General features: G+C 42.8%; 1 protein-coding gene across 1 annotated transcript in view; it reads left to right on the top strand.

Moving 5' to 3' along the window:
- ZBTB20 (zinc finger and BTB domain containing 20) overlaps window positions 1-15,931 on the top strand; it is a 608,278-nt gene that overhangs the window by 450,090 nt on the left and 142,257 nt on the right. Inside the window, exon 8 of the mRNA XM_084618031.1 lies at window positions 3,351-3,405. The gene's annotated coding sequence lies outside the window, so the exon portion shown is untranslated. The remainder of the gene's footprint in view (window positions 1-3,350; window positions 3,406-15,931) is intronic.

Here is a 15,931-nt window from a genome sequence, read left to right as displayed (position 1 = left end):
AGGGGATAGCTCAGTGTGGGGGTACAATGTCCTTGATACCCCCCCACTGCAAAAATGAAACCCCCTCCCCCACTGCTTGCAAGCCAGATGCTGAGGAAGTGAGTAGGAAACCTTCCAGCTGTGCTACTGCTGCTTCCCTGACCCCAGCTTCGCCCCCCCCACCCAACCCCCCCAAAAAACCCCTCTCTTCCAGCCCTTCCCCCCTGCATATGCGGTCCACGGAGGCAGGGCAAATGGACGGGACTGTGTGCCCTGGAACTGCGCTGAAGGGCCAGGGTTCGAAGGGGAGTGGAAAGACACAGTTTTTTTGGGGGGCAGAGCCCCTATATGCGCCCCAATCTCCACCTTCAGATGTGATGTCACAAGGTCACAAATGTTGCTCTTATGCGGCGGCTATGTTGCTGTTACCAAGTGGACCATTCACAGTAGGGACAGTGTTCCCAGGGGAAGTGTTCTCTGCAAGTGGCGATTGCTCTAAAAAGACGTTGCTGCAAGTAAGTTTCTACTGTATCAATTTCCCAGCATTCCATTCTGCTGCTGGGAAGTTCCACTTGACCCTTTTAAACTCCCCTACTAGGATACCAATTTGTTTGATGAAAGGATTGCAGTGCTCCTACTGATGGACCTCTTACTAGCGCTGTCAACGTTTTTTCATCAAACAGTAATTGAAATAAAAAGTGGGGTTTTTCTGTCAAAAATGAAATTTTTTACTAAAAAAATTAATTGGCTTTCAGTTTTTAAAAAATTGGCTTTGAAAATAGGTTTACCAAAAATCACAAATTTTTCTTGTCAAAAACAGTTTGTTTTTCATTGAAAAACAATATAAAACATTTTTGCAGGAAATTTCAGAGAAAAAAACAACAACCCTGAAAATGTTTTGGAATTTCCCATGGAAAAAAAATTGGTGTCTGCCAGTTATAGCTTGAATTGCAACCCTTTTTCTATAACAAAACTCATGCTCCTGAGGTCGCTTTGTTCTTGACGCCTATGCTAGCCAGCATGTTGCTGTTCCCAGGATGGCCAGCCCAACTGAAGCTGTATGCATCTTGCTAGCTGGCCTACAGTTCCAATGATTCTTCTCTACCCTGGAATTCTCTCTAGCTATTCCTTCCCACTTGCTAGCCTACTTGCTTCTTTGTTCACTCCACCCCCACTACTCTTCCCCCGGGCCCAGAATCTGCTGCCTCACCCCTCCTTACACATCGGGTTGCTAGGCGTCTGGTTTCCGACCGGAACACCCAGTGGAAAAGGGACGTTGGTGGCTCCAGTCAGCACTGCTGACCTCGCCGTTAAAAGTTCGGTCAGTGGCGCAGTGGGGCTAAGGCAGGCTCCCTGCCTGCCCTGGCTATGTGCAGCTCCCCAGAAGCGACTGGCATGTCCCTGCAGCCACTAGGCAAAGGGGCGATCGGGGAAGCTTCCGCAGGCTGCTCCAGCATCAGCTCTGCAGCTCCCATTGGTTGGGAATCGCAGCCAATGGGAGCTGTGGGTGAGGTGCCTGCAAGCACAGGCATCGCGCATAGCCGCCCGGCCCCTAGGCAGAGGGGTCAGGCGGCTGACGTTCTGGCCACTTCCAGGAGCAGCGCGGAGCCAGGGCAGGCAAGAAGCCTACTTAGCCCCCCTGCGCCGCCGACCGGGAGCCACTTGTGGTAAGCGCAGCCCAGCCGGAACCTGTACCCCAAGCCCACTTCCCCAGGCCTAACCCCCTCCTGCACCCTAACTCTGTCCCAGACCCTGCACCCCAACTTTCTGCCCCAGGTCGGAACCCCCTTCTACACCTAAACTCCCTCCCAGAGCCCGCACCCCCTCCTGCAGCCCAATCCCCTGCCCCCACCTTGAGCCCACTCCCGCACTCCAAACCTCTTGTCCCCAGCCCCACCCCAGAGCCCGCACCCCCCAGCTGGAGCCCTCACTCCCTCCCACACCCGGCTCCCTGCCCCAGCCCAGGGCCTGCTCCTGCACCCCCAGCTGGAGCCCTCACCTCCCCGTGCACCCCAACCCCCTGCCCCAGCCCATTAAAAGTAAGTGAGGATGGGGGAGAGCAAGCGATGGAGGGAAGGGGGCTGGAGTGAATGGGGGCAGGGCCTCAGGAAGGGGTGTGGCAGCAGATGGGGCAAAGGTGTTCAGTTTTATGCAATGAGAAAGTTGGCAACCCTACCTACACACACACACAATTGCTGCAATACTTACCTAACTCCCAGTCCCTCCCAACAGCAACACCAACCCGCTATTGCTCCTTTTCCACCACCATCCCTCCTTCATATTCCTTAATATATTTTAACATACATTCAGGAAAGAAGGGGAGTCTTTTGTTGGCTAGGGAAAGCTAAATAAGATTCTCTCCTCCTTATCTTCTGAGAGCAAATAGGTTTCCTTATAAGCACCTCCTTTTGCTTTACTGCTGACGGTTAGTTTGGATTTAAAACACACTGGAATTCTGTGCTCTTCAAACCATCTCCATGAAATGATCCTTCAAACATCAATCTTTTGTATAAACCTTTGCTTTCAATCTCAAATAGGAACAGATCATCCATTTGGAACAACTCATCAGAGTAGCAGGGTTTGACTCATTTTGGTCATTAATTCATTCCATGTTAATATGTCCTGGACGATAGGTTTACAGTATAGCTCAGATAATCCATAACATACATTGGTAAATCCAGAGACTCTTTGTTATGCTAAGTGTTTAGACTATCAGAAGGCAATAGTTCCCCCAAACATTCTCTCTTGAAGCAGCGATCTCTTTTCTGCTAAGGTAACACATCAGTTTTAGGCCAAAGACAGAAGAGACTGACATACCACTATTTATCCACAAAACAAGCAGTTGTAGTGTAAGCTTCCTTACCTCTCTGCCCCCATAATGTACCTCACCTCTGACCTGCAGGGATTGTATCTAGGACCAAGAAGAGGAGTTCACTCTCTGTGGCCAATTTAATCCTTAACCTCTCTGCTGAGACTACTGACAAGGAGGCCAATTAGTGCCGATTATGGTGGTGGGCTTTGTGAAGAGAACACCTGTCCACAGGGACCACCATCTTATTTCACACAAGCAACTGAACAGCCACCAGATGGTAACATCACTTAATCTTTGCTGACTTGGAATGGATTCAAACTAGCATCCTAGGGATGAAAGGCTCCCTAGACTATTATCAATCCCCTGAGCTATCCAGTCACCTGGTTCTGATAATTTCTGAGCTTGTAAGGTTTATGTGATCCATGAAGTGAAAATTTTATTTTTTCTGCAGGAATTGCAAGAATCCCTGTGGCTCCTGGGTGTCTTTTTTATTTTGGTATAATTTAGCTTATTTATACCTGCTTTATTCTTCATGCTGTTTTTCCTGTTTTCCTCTCAGATCCTTGAAGATCAGTTTGTGCTCTTCTCCTGAAAGAACCTTTTCTGTGTTTCATGTAAGTACTCAGCATTTTGTACCTTTCAGCAACAAGAATCATGTGTTTTATTCAGGGCCCAGTCAAGCAAATCTGAAGCCCCTGTGAAGTATTTTATAGGTTTCTCTGGCTGCAAGGCTCGGTATTCGGTGTGTATCCTTATTCTGCCCAGTTGTCCCAAACTTCTGTACAGCATCAGTTTGTAAGATTCAGAATGGTTCATTTCCACTGTGTGATGGGGAGAATAGGGAGCATGTACAGAAGTGGTGTGAGCATTTCTGGATTGAATTAGGGAGGCAATGGGTGGAGGATTCCTGTTAGAGATGGCGAAAGCCTGCCATGATTTCTTAATGGGTATTATCCCATCCCAGAGCTTTCATTCAGCACAGAACAGCTTGTATTCCACATCATCCAGGACTGGAACAGGTACAGAAAATATTTCATTAGCATTTCAACCTGTGCTTGCTGGGATACAGCTTCATGACCTGGAACGCCTGCAACTGCAAAGTTGGCAACAGTAGGTGAACCCTCGCTGCTTATATTGACACCAATGTGTATGACTGACCATTAGCATAGTTTTCATTAAGTCTTAGTGTACGTAATATAGTTTCTTGAGCATGCCCCAACAGCAGCGGCAACATGTGGGGGGCACACATGGGGTCACGTGCCCTTTCAGATTTCCGCCAGGGTTCATATGCCCTGCTGCATACTACCAGAACCTTTAAATCAGAGGTTTTCAAACTTTGGGGCATACCCCCTAGAGGGTGTGGAGGAATGTTCAGGGTGGGGGAGGAGGGGGAGTGATTATGCCAGACGGCTTGGGCTTCAACCTGGCGGGACTAGGGAGAAAATGCCACCTCCACCCCGAGTCGCCTCTTTTTTCTGCGTTGTGGGGTGCAAACAAAAGCTGTAACTCAAGGGGACATGGGGGGCTCTGCTCCAAAAATTTGAAAAACTGCTGCTTTAAATTGTGGGGCCCCCCACTATCAACAGTTACGGGTCATCTCTGTCCAACAATGCTAGAGTTAAAAAAAAAAAATCTATCAGTGGTTTCCTTTGCAAACCTATGCTATGCGTGGCTTTTCACTTGGGCTTGGTTGTTGGTATGTAAGTTGTCAGCTCAATGGGTTTTTTTCAGTGAAAAAAATATTGCTTTACTCTAGGGAGTTGTTTTTAGAGATGTGGGGCAGCAAAAATGTAAAAATTCTCATGGTTTGAGGTTTGCTTTTTACAAATGTTGCCAAGTTCTAGGATGTGGTGTTTTTTTAATTAAACAAGTTTACATTTTCCTAATATTTCATAATACATTAGCATTGTGAAATCTAGTGATTCTATAAAACAGTAAGACTTCTTAATACAATATATAAGGAACCTTAGCACTGCCAAGCAGTCATAATTGTAACAGGTAATTAGAGATTGTCTTTCCGTTCTGGCCTAAATTTTCAAAAGTGTCCGCTAACTTTTTGTGCCTCAGTTTATGGGTGCCAGACTTGAGACCCCTTGAACCTGATTTGCAGAGGCATTGAGAATCTGCAGCTCCCGTTGACTTCAACTGAGATTGACACCTTTGAAAATGGGACTCAAGCTATTTTTAATGGGAATGCAAAATTACTGGATGTTGAACATTTAGGCGTAAAACTCCAGATCCAAACTTTGGGGGTTTTAAGATGTGTTCTACTTTTTGCAGCCTAAACCCATATCCAGTACTTGTTCAGTGGAAAACAATGGAACGTTAGAGAACTGTCTGGAAGAAAAACAATGTAACAAGCAGCTCTTTTTTAATTTGCTGGAAGCATTTATATCTGCAAGTTTATACCCAAGTTATTTTTTGTTTCTGGGAATTTTTTTCAAAGTAGACCTAAAAAGGGAGTGGAAATTCTTAGTTTCTTCAGGTGTGTGCTGAAACATTCTAGCACCCTAAGGAGTGTTGTTTGGTTGGGATCAAACATTACAACATGTGACTTATATAGGTAGGAGTATATGCATATGCGTAGAGCTCCTATTTATATTAGTGGCAGTGCCAGGCTTGTGCATCAAGGAGCACAGAGGCCTTCAGAAATGAAGTATGGTTTACATCTAATGTGACATTTATTTGACTGAGTAAGGAAATAGATTAAAGTCCCACCAGCCCTTTCCCATCATCTGTTGGTCCAACAGGGGTGGTTCAGAATGGCCCCTAACCAATCCTGTTATTCTCACTGCAGAACTTCAGAGTATCAGTAGAAAGTATGAATGATGCTCAAAGGCTTCAAATGTGTACATTTATGTTAACCCTTTCTGCATCAGCAGCCATTTATGGAAACACCGGGGACCACATGGCATCAGCATTTATTGTAGCTGACCATTTCATCATTGTTATAGTTATATAAACCTGCTCTGTGCTTTAAATCCCACTCTGTCAGTGACTTACCATGTGATGGTGAGCAAGTGATTTCCCCTCTCTAAGCCTCAATTTCCTAATCTGCAATGCTAGAGAGTTGCACACTTTTTTGTGTCTGTAGACGGAGTTTGTTGCACACACCGAGGTTCCTTTCATTTCACCTCCCCCCCACCCCCCCCCCCCGCAACACCCTCTCATCGCTCTCTATTTCAGGGACATATATAGATAAGTAAGATTGTATAATTTTTAATTTGTTAAATTATTTCTTTTCTTTCTTTCTGGAAGCTAAATTATTCAGGGTGTAGACATTTCAATTCCGTTGGGACAATGGGCAGAGCTGAGATGGGGGTGGTGTTATGCCGGAAGGTGTTAGTGACCCTTATATCTTTTTGAATGTCCTGTTCTGAAAAAGCCATTTATTCCACAGCTTCATGAAGTCCTCTGCAGTAGAGTAATGATGACCTAAAGGAAGCTGAGGGGCATCCTGTTGACCTCATCATAGATATGAGAATCATTAGTCAGATGGTCAATGATATGTGTGTCAAAACACAACTGGCAGTGTTCCAGACTGCCAGTTGCCAGTGTCCGAGCATGACTGTTCATTATATCAGACAGATGATACTAAAATAGTCTCTGATATCCATATGTGTGTTCCATGCTGCTGGAACTTGCTCATCAATTAATTATCCTATAGTCAGCATGCTGTAGCATACAGTGGTGTACAAATGTCTACTAATTATCACTCTCAGCACTTCTGTGAAGTTTGTTAGTATCATTATCCCCATTTTACAGGTGAGGAAACTGAGACCGATAGCATAAGTGACTTGCTCAGTGCAACACAGGAAGTCAGTGGTAGAGACAGCACTAAAAATCAGGAGTTATTGGTTCCTAGACCACTAGACCACATTGCCTCTCACAAGTGTCACATAATCTTTCTTGACATGAAAACAGAAGTTCTCACTGTTGCATGTCTGGAGTTAATGATTATTCAAGATTGTCAAAAAACAGGCTCAATAGGAATTATTTAATTAAAGATTATCAATCAGAAATTAATTTGTCAATATACAGAATACAGAAAGAAGAGATACATTACCACCCTTGATGTAAGATAAAGAGCTGGCTCTGTGTCTCTTCTTCACTGCAAACTGGTGGGATGTGCAGTTTCATTCTCCAGCTAAGTTCCACAACTTCTGTCATTATACAGGGTTTTTAGACAAAGAGACCCTTCTTTGTCAGAAATCCCCTGCCAGAACCATATGTTCTGATGTCATTTCTTATGTTCTCATAGGATTTCCTTTAATATCTGTGAATTCTTAGTTTAAGAACATAAGAATGGCCATACTGGGTCAGACCAAAGGTCAGTCTAGCCCAGTAGCCTGTCTTCTGACAGGGGCCAATGCCAGGTGCCCCAGAGGGAATGACCAGGTAATCATCAAGTGATCCATTCCCTGTCGCTCATTCCCAGCTTCTGGCAAACAGAAGCTAGGGACACCATCCCTGCCCATCCTGGCTAATAGCTATTGCTGGACCTATGCTCCATGAATTTATCTAGTTCTTTTTTGAACCCTGATATAGTCTTAGCCTTCACAACATCCTCTGGTAAAGACTTCCACAGGTTGACTGTGGGTTGTGTGAAGAAATACTTCCTTTTGTTTGTTTTAAACCTGCTGCCTATTAATTTCATTTGGTGCCTGATGTATGTGTGAGGGCAGAATTATTTATAGCTGAGAGGACTGATGTTCTTCAAGGTAATATCTTTCCGTGAATCTTTTTCCCCCCCATAAGCATTCTTCCCTATTGATTTCCCAACAGAAAACATCTGCTGTAGCAATCATCAAAATATCTGGAGTTCTATGAACATGGAGGTGCCAAGGATTATTAGATATAGTTTAATGCATAGAATTCTGAATAGGGTGACTTACAAATTTAGAATCGGTATATTTAATGACAGACTAACTTTCAGCAAATTCAGGAAATGTGAGGCAGACCGAATGCACCAGAAACAGCCAACAAAAGCTGTAGCAATGGTCACAACATAAAAAACTGCTGGAAAGCATCTTTCTGTTTCTGAGAGTTGTTGAGCATTTAGATACACTAGCACTTTCCCAGTATCTGACAAGAGGATATGACCATCTAGGCCAACTCTCCTTAACTGTGAATCAGTGAAAGAGCATTTGGATGACAAAAAGGCTATAGTACAATGAATCTTACATTTACAGTATCTAGTAATTTTCTTCCTGAAGTATACCAGGTTGCTTAATAAACTGATATACAAACTATCCATGAGAATCACTCCATCCACCTTTGAAATTAGAGGGGAATTCTTTGGAGGGGAAATGGAGGATCTGCTTAAGGTGGATGGTAATACTACACAACATTTTGGGATAGAAAATGAAGAGTACCTTTCCCAAGTACTGCGTATCTTCTGAAGAGAAAGAATGCTCTGAAAAGGGAGCAACATGGGCAGACTCTCTTAACTTGGCATGTGCAAAGAGAAGAAATAGTGAGACAAGCAACAAATTAGAAACAGAGTAAAGGTTCTATACTGGTGTGTGTACAGAAATCACATCATATGACTAAGGCGGCACTCCAGAAATGAAGGGCTTTAAACACAAGAGTCATGACCTTAAATCGAATTCTCCACCATAAGATGTAACCAGTGAAGGCACTTAAGCAACAGGATTACCTGAGAAAACTGAGCGTTGTGAAAAAAATAAGATGAACCTCATGATTTTCTGCCTGTTGCAACTTAGTAAGACTAGATTCTGATAATCTGGCCAGGAAGTCCTTGCAGAAATCCCCTCAAAAGAGGGAATCAATGTATGCTCTAGGATTTTGGCTGTATTGTTAGTTCAAGTGCGAATTTTCAAATTGTTTAATGATTGATAATGGCAAATGCTAACTAGAAGTCAATGTAAGGATGAAAAGTAGAGACAGACTTGTCAGTCTATGTAGTTTTATAGACTGTGAAAATTCTGAAACCCCGGGTTGTGGAGCCCAAAACTGGATCTGTTGAACTTGAATGATATTGAACCTAAGGGGTGGCCTGGACAGCAACTAAGGATAAAGGAACCCTCTGATGGTGCTCACTTGAGATGTTGTTGTATGTTCTCTCTCATACAAGTAATTGAATTTATTGAAGGTATTTGGATGCACAGAGACGTAACAGGCTACAGCTGCAAAATCTGGATCTGAATCTGGAAAATTCAGGGTGGGTAAAGATTTTAGATTTAGGAAGGAACCAAAGGAAAAGAGAGATTTTTTTGTCTCTCTCTTCTCGCTCCCTCTAATTTCCCAGTCCTCATTTATTCCACACTGGTACATTCATTCCTAGACTCAGATGGAAGAAGGCCACTTGATGAATCGCTGGCAGTGCTGCTTGCAGCAACCTAGAGATCTTCCATCCCAATATTAAGCCTCGTTTGTTAGAGCTGATGGTCTGCAGTCAAACCACCTGGCGTTATGATCCCATGTTGTAGTTTTCAAGGTAGTGCCTTCGATGTAGTGGGAAATTATCTTGGTGAATCTGGCATGCCTGTTGTTGTTGTTCTCTACCTATATTGTCAACCGTCGCACAATGAGATTCCACACTACCACCTTGGGTACGTTGGTAGTGCTGCTGTTACATTTTTACAGACCAAAAAACCCTGCTTCGTGCAGTCAGTGCTGACTAATTTCATTTTGTACACCTATCTCTGTATAATTTATAATGTAGACATGAAGCAAAACAGAGGCAGTAAAGACGAGTAACACTGAGTGCTGGTTACCATGAAAATCCCAATTTGCAGATGTAACTGCCTTTACTGGAGCTCCAGATCTCACATCTGGGTGCTCAAACTGGCACTTTTACACATACCCACTCAAAGACCTAAGTGCCAGACAGAGACTCAAAATTTATTCTGGGTGTCCTATATAAGATACCATATTTACAAATTAGTTCTTAAGAATCTTTCAGCAATTTCCTTTTCCTGTCTACCCCTATTGCTTTAAAAAAAATCCATCTGCCTTCTGGCTGCCTATATACAATCAAACAGATGCACACATCTGTATGTGTGTCACTGATGATCCATTTGCAAACACACTTGGTGACAGTTGCTTTATTTAGAGGCTGGGAATAGGAATCTTAGAGATGAAAGATCTACAGCATATAAAGAAACAATGTTTTCTTCTCCCCAGTTTCCAGTTCACTTCCACTTCCTTCTTTCTCTTTTTTTCTCCCTCATGTTTGCACTCAGTTCATACTCGGGGAATACTTTTTCAAATCATTAGTGCGCCCACCAAGCAACACCAAATTTTCTGAGGACAACCCAATGGCAATTTTTTCTGGTGGTACCCACAGGACACATGCATGTCTGGTTTTGACCCATCTCAACAAGCAGATTTATGTCTTTTATGGAATCAACAATGTCAACCCTGTGATTCCTATTTTTCAATTTTTGACTTGTTAAGCAGATGATAGACAGCTTAATTCTTTAAGCAAAACCTCCCATGCTGGAGTAGGCCAAACCCACAAAATAGAAGTCAGATACAGATTTCAAACACCATACCATTCAGGGTTGTTCATGTTGATAGTTCTGTTTCAGCCACTTGTAAAGTTGGAGGCCATTTGTAAAATTTGAATATGGATCTGGGTTCAAATTCAACTGCACCTCTTTATACACCTCCCCTGTCTACACACAAAACAAGATGATTAATGTAACTACAAAGCAAACTACTGCAAGAGTGAGATCAGCTTTCAGATATCTGGTATAATGTAGGGACTGCAGCTGCACTATAAGATTTCTTCTTTTGCTTTTGTATAAGGATGCATCACAACATCTAGCTTTTATGGAATCTGTGTGTCCCTAACAGTAGGATATCTGGTACTTTTCACACACTGCAGCATTTACAAGAGGGCACATTTAACAGTCCTGGTTTCAGGTCTTCCTGACATTGCTCCAGTGTAAATCAGGAATAATTCTACTGAAGCTATTCCAACATAAAACAGGTGTAAGTGAAATCAGAATCCTTTTCAGTATCCAGTAATGCAGGCCTTGCAAAATTCCATTTGTTTGCTCACCTCGGGAGGGTTAATTTTGTTTTGATAGGCAAGTGAAATCTCATTTGTTGTTTTTCATTGTCTTTGTGGCAAAGGGCAGGTGAGCAGATTTTGAGCCTTCGCTGGTGAATGTTCATGATGATTTTGCAAAAGTGTGCCTAGTGCCTTACAATAGAATCAGAGACATCTACCTGTACATGAGAGTGCCTGGGCACTTGCATTTGCAAACCCTTAATGTATGTATCAGTAATGAAAATCTTAATTAAGAAAGCTGCATCATTGTCCATGAACACTCTTTCTTTTTCCCTGTGTGAAGTCCTTTGTGTATTGAAGCATCTACCTGGCTGAGACAGACAGAGCCCTCAAAGAGCTTGTCTGGCAGATCTTCTCTTGATTATTAACAGCTAGCGAATGACAAAGTCTCAGTCTCCTTTTGTCTTGTTACTGAGGCTCAGAACTGCAGAACACATAACGTACAATAGGGTTGGATGGTTGGCTGGTTTGTTTTTTTAGTGTTTTTTTAACTTGATTTTATTATGTTGGTGGGACTAAAAATCTGACACTGTTGATCAGAACTAATTTAAGTGGCTCATAGTTCCCAAAATTTGAAAAGATGCCCTTTCATATACACAAGTGTACCTTTGCATTTAGAAACAATACACTTAGACCACATGATATGCGCGCACACAAAAATTATGCTGATGTAATGTGGAGATTGAGATTTTAATCTCACTAAAATCAGGAAATTCAGAGTTAAGGTTCCTGCAGCAACCTTACCTCTGCCCCTGTAAACTGTGTTCATTACAGTGAGGTCTCTCACTGATCATATGCTGCGTGCTGGGCAATGTGATATACTACTTTTAGAAAAGACGGTAAGGTGGGAAGGAACTGTTGTTTTTTCTATAATCATATTGTGGAGATTATTTATTTGCTAAGCACCAATAAAGTGTTTAGTGCCGTTCAGAACACACACACAAAACTTCATAATCTAATGGACATATAAGGCCAAAACACTGAGGTACATACAGAGGCAAATTGTGCCAACCCTGTGTGACAGCACAAATAGGAGAGAGGGCATCAAGAGTCTCTCTCTCTCCCTCCCTCTCTCTTATTCACACACATATATTTGCTCCTATGCAACAGCCAGGAATAACTGCACAGCTTGTGTCCCGATGGGCCAGATTCTCCTCTCACATACATCTTTTGTAATTCCATTGACATCAACAGTTTCTCTTGATTTTTCACATAAACAAAAGAAAGATCAGGCTTAGGAAGGGTAAGGACTGTAAGGGTCTAGCGTCACCAACGCCACTACTCTCCTTGAGGTAGGTAAGGAGCAGCTGTATGCACAGATTAGTAGAGCTCAACCCCACACCTAGGGCTTGTCTATACTTACAGCTAGATCGGCACTGCTGTGATCAGTGCAGCGGTGTCGATTTAGCAGGTCTGGTGAAAACCCGCTAAGTCAATGGCAAAGCGCTCTCCCGTCGACTCCTGTACTCCAGCTCCTCAAGAAGAGTAAAGTTAGTTAGCGGGAGAGTGTCTCCTGTCGACACAGCACGGTGTAGACACCGCAGTAAGTGGATCTAGCTACATTGACTTCAGTTACTTTATTCATGTATCTGAAGTAACGTAACTTAGATTGATTTACTGTGGTAGTGTAGATAAGGCCAGAGAGCAGTGCATGATGCATTCTTGCAAAAGTGTTGCAGCTACCATTCACCCTTGGAAGAGTTACCTCCACCTGAAGGAGGAATTCCAGCTGAGACCCTCAGATTGTCCAGTGGCTGAAAAGCACAGTTTGTCCCACATTGTGTATCATACATGGGCCCTTATATTGTAGGAGTGAGAAAAAAGGATCAGGAATCAAACCCAAGTCATCTATCAAATCCAATCTAATCTGTTTTAGGTATTACTAATATACCCATCACTGTGCTACCACACCATAACCACAGGTTAGTCCACGAGGTAAAAAGACAAAATCTAAAACATTTCACATTAAATTAATTATTAAGGGGCTGATTCTCACCTGCCTGGCACTTTGCTTTGTCATTTATGACTGTATAAAGTGAATGCAAAATGCCACCAGTCTGATCTGATACTGTTTTACACCCACGCAAAGGTGTAAATGACAATGGAAAATAAGTCTTAAAATCTTCAAGATACACCATTACCCTCACAGAAGAGCATGAAGCCTAGAAGACCTGATATTTTCAGATTCTCTCCAGCCAAATAATAAGCCTGCTCAGTTTTCAGACAACATCAGGGTTATCCAGATCACTAAGCCATTTCTTTTCATGCCCTGAGCCTTTTAGTTGCAACTTTTTATGTCAATAATTTATGCATCCCAGCATGCACTTAAAGAATGTACTTATCATTATTTGATTTTTATATGCTAGTTTTAAAATGTTATAAACTCTTTCAGAGATGACACACTAAAAATTTATAGAGGGGTTTTGTTTCAGGAGAAAGGATGGTGCTGGTGATTGCTCACCTAAGTAATAGTTTCAAGTTCTTTAGAGGCTATATAAATTTTCTGTCTGATTATTCAAATTTCTGGGGGATTTTGCACACCATATTTTAAAATTGTGCAAAATTCTGCATCTTTTGTTTTTCAAAATAACACAATATAATCACTCCAGTTTCAATTATTTTGGTAGTTTATTTCCAAATACCTGTAAGCAAGTATGTCTGTAACAATACAGACAACAAAAAAGATTCAGGAAATGGGGGGGGGGGAGTTACAAATAGATTACTACTTAGGCATATGAATACAGAACCCTCACTCAGCCACCCCCTGTACTCCTGTCCCATGTGGCCTTGCACTCCCACTCCCATTCAGCTCCTGGCTCAATATTGTCACCCCCTAGCTTCTGTGCCTTCATCCCAGTGTGTCCACTCCACTACCCATTCTGAACCCCAGTATGTGTGACACCCCCCAGCAGCCCCATGTGCCCCACTTTTTCCATCCCCCCATATTCATACCTCCTCACCTGGGCCTGTGAGTAGGGCACTGTGAGGAAGACCGCTTCTGCCCTGTCCCTCCCCACGGCTGTTTGCTCCAGCCTGTGAGACTGCCCTCTCTTCTGGCACCACATCAGCCTCTGGTGAGTGAAAGGTGTAATTGCAACTTGCCTTCACCTCCCCATCAGAATAAATTATTCTGGGGGGAGGAATCTGCAGGGGACATTAATTCTGCACTTGCGCGGTGACACAGAATTCCCTCAGGAGTAAATAGCCTGCAAGTCTAACTTCAGACCTCCTATTCTTATCCTTCACACAATTCAGTAGATTCACTAATGGCTACAATCTGAAAATCATAACACAAAGCACATTGGAATCTTTAAGGCAGTAAATGCTCACTTAGCTATTCTGAAATGGTAATAACTTTGTTATTTCAAAACCAAATGCTTTCAAACATGGCAAAGTTGCTACTTCTCTTTCAGGACTATGTATATGTCAAGTTTGATATTTTAAAACAAAGCCATATTTTAATTATACAAGCATGTTTAAGGGCAGAAAGCTTATGGAAAAATTAACAGCAGGAAATTATTTTTTTACATACTAGGATGACTCAAAAACGGCGAACTGGATTTTTGTGAAACTTTCCTAAAAATGTCACTTTTGGATAGAGACAAGGCATGACCAAGTGTCTGACCAAAAGGTAACTATTTTGGAGTGGTATAAGCAACTAATGGAAGGGATTTAGTATGACAGTCTCATCTCAACTTGAACTATAGCATAATTAATATGATACTGTAATAAAATGATAATTTGCACATGCATAACAGCATCCTTCTGTGAATCTCAAAGCTCTTTACAAAAATGTAATGAATTAAGCTTTGTCACATCCTTGTGACTTAATGAAGTGTTGTTATTCACATCTTTCGAACAGGAAAACTGAGGCACAGAGATGTAAGGGACATGCTAAAGGTCATATAGGAAGGTAGTAGCAGAGCCAGGATTAGAACCTATATCTTATTTATCCTCATCCTATGCTTCAAAGTCCAATTCTTTTCTAAAACACAACTTTCTAAATATGACATAGTGGTGTTCCATATTTATTGTCTCTCCCTGATTTCCTTATCATATACGTTCAGTTTGAAAGTAAAGAGCTGTTCTTCTTTGAATGATTATACATCTCCATTCCACTTCAGGTGTGTTCATGCCCAGTGCACTAGTGTTGGAGATTTTCCCTTAGAGGTACCCGTCAGGGTGGCGCATGTGCCCTCTGCTGCCACATGCTGCTGTGGGATGGTATAGTTGGCACTCGTTCACAGTTGATCTTTTATAGTCTTAGTGCAGTTTTCTGCTAGTAGGTTTCCTTTTTTATGAGCGTACTTACTGTACACTTCTGTTCCCACTGGTCTGGGATACTGACGTCTAGTGCCAGTGCATGTTTCAGTCCCCAAGCTTCAAACTGCTTTGGATGCAAGGTGCTGGTCAGTGACCCTAATTCCAGGTTTCTGAAGAGCCTTGGAGAAACTCACATTAGGGACAGGCGCCAAATCTGCAGGGACTTCAAGCCCAGAACTAAAAAGGAGAGGGAGGTCACACTAAAGCACCTTCTTATGGAGGCAGCTTCCACTCTCAGAGCATTTCGGTTCGGAGAGGGCACCAGGCGCCTCTACTTCACCTACAAGTGCTTCTCCTGTCATGACAGAGTCCTGTCTCCAATCTCCTTCTCCAGTACCAAAGAAGAAGCACCAGAAGACTTCATCGAGGGACCCATCATCCAGAAGATTGAGTTCCCCAGCGCCAAAGTCCAGGAAACAAGCTGGGAAGAATGTAGAGTGTAATCCTGCCGAGCAGTCCCTGGTACAGAGAGCACCTCAGGTAGGGTCATTGACTCTGGCGCCGGTACCAGTACCAATGATCTCTAAGGATGCACCATCTTATTCAGCAATGCCATCATCTTTGGTTCAGAAACAGCTGCAAAGATTCTCCCTGTGCCTTCAGTGCCTGAGGCATATGCCATGGCATGCGATCTCTCAGTGCTGGCTTCACCCTTGAGGTTCGAGGAGAGATTAAAAATACTGGGACTTTTCAGCTTGGAAAAGAGAGATAATGTGGAGAAAGTGAATAGGGAGGTGTGATTTACTCCTTCACATAATACAAGAACTAGGGGT

Source organism: Lepidochelys olivacea, assembly GCF_965140295.1.
Source record: "Lepidochelys olivacea isolate rLepOli2 genome assembly, chromosome: 1".
In the NCBI taxonomy this organism is placed as follows: domain Eukaryota; kingdom Metazoa; phylum Chordata; order Testudines; family Cheloniidae; genus Lepidochelys; species Lepidochelys olivacea.
The sequence above is the reverse complement of the archived record's forward strand: the minus strand, read 5'-3'. Positions and strand labels throughout refer to the sequence as shown.